Source organism: Orycteropus afer, unplaced genomic scaffold, assembly GCF_000298275.1.
Source record: "Orycteropus afer afer isolate SDZICR_OR568_19922 unplaced genomic scaffold, OryAfe1.0 scaffold00326, whole genome shotgun sequence".
NCBI classification, from domain to species: Eukaryota; Metazoa; Chordata; class Mammalia; order Tubulidentata; family Orycteropodidae; genus Orycteropus; species Orycteropus afer.
In genome coordinates, this window is record NW_006921913.1 from 3,923,719 (window position 1) to 3,925,360 (window position 1,642).

Below are 1,642 nucleotides of genomic sequence, written 5' to 3' on the forward strand. Positions count from 1 at the left end.
ATACTCAAAAGCATTGACTCTTATGTCTTCCTTTTTCATTCTCCAGCTCTCACGTGCATATGAGGCAATTGAAAATACCGTGGCTTATGTCAAGCACACCTTAGTCTTCAAGGAAACATCCTTGCTCCTCAAACCTTGAAAGAGGTCCTTTGCAGGAGATTTGTGCAATGCTATACCACTTCTGATATCTTGAGTGCTGCTTCCATTGGTGTTGATTGTACAATTAAGTGATATGAAGTCTTTGACAACTTTAATCTTTTCTCTATTTATCATGATACAGATTACTGGTCTTGTTGTGAAGCTTTTTGTGTTCTTTATATTGAGATGTAATCCATACTACAGACTGTAGTCTGCAATCTTCATCAGTAAGTGTTCCAAGTCATCCTCACTTTCAACAAGCAAAGTTGTGTCATCTGCCTATCTCAGGTTGTTAATGTGTCTTCCTCTAATCCTGATGTCACTTTCGTCTTTGTATAATCCAGTTTCTTGGATTATTTTGACCAGCATACAGATTGAATAATTATGGTGAAAGGATGCAACCCTGACACACTTTTCTTGATTCCAGAACATGCAGTGTCCCCTTGTTCTGTTCCAATGATAGCCTCCTGGTCTATGTACAAGTTCCTCACAAGCACAATTAAGCATTCTGAAATTCCCATTCTTCTCAATGTTATCCATAATTTGTTATGATCCACACAATCAAATGTTTTTGCATAGTCAAAAAAACACAAGTAAACACCTTTCTAGTATTCTGTGCTTTGAGCCTATATCCACCACATTTCAGCAATGATATCCCTCATTCCACATTCTCTTCTGAATCCAGCTTGCATCTCTGGAAGTACTCTGTCAATATACTGCTGTAACCATTTTTTAATTATCTTCAGTAAGATTTTACTTGAGTGTGATATGAATTATATTGTTCAATAATTTCCACATTCTGTGGGATAACCTTTTTCAAAATGGGTACCAATATGGATCTTTTGCAGTCAGTTGGCCAGGTAGTTGTCTTCCAAATCTCTTGACAAGCTGAGTGAGTACCTCAGGTGTGGCATCCATTTGTTGAAACATTTCAATGGGTATCCCATCCATTCCTGAAGTCTTCTTGTTTTTTGACACTTCCCTCAGTGCAGATTCAACTTCTTCATTCAATACCACTCCTTCTTGATCATATGCCACCTCCTAAAATGGATGAACATCAACCAGTTGTCTTTGGTACAGTGACTCTGTATTTCTTCAATCTTCTTTTGATGTTTCCTGCATCATTCAATATATTGCCCATAGAAATTTTCAATACTGCAGCTCAAGGCTTAAATTTCCTCTTCAGTTCTTTCAGCTTGAGAAATGCTAAGCATGTTCTTCCCTTTTGACTTTCCAACTCCATGTCTTTGCACATTTCATTGTAACAATTGATTTTGTCTCCTTGAGCTGCTCTTTAAAATCTTTTGTTTAGCTCTTTTATCTTGTCATTTCTTCTATTTGCTTTAGCTACTCTATATTCAAGAGCAAGTTTCAGAGTATCTTTTGACATCTTTTTTTAGTCTTTTCTTCCTTTCCTGTCCTTTTAATGACACTGCTTTCTTCATGGGTGATGTTCTTAATGTCATCCCACAATTCCTCTGTTTTTTGATTATTGGTGGTAAAT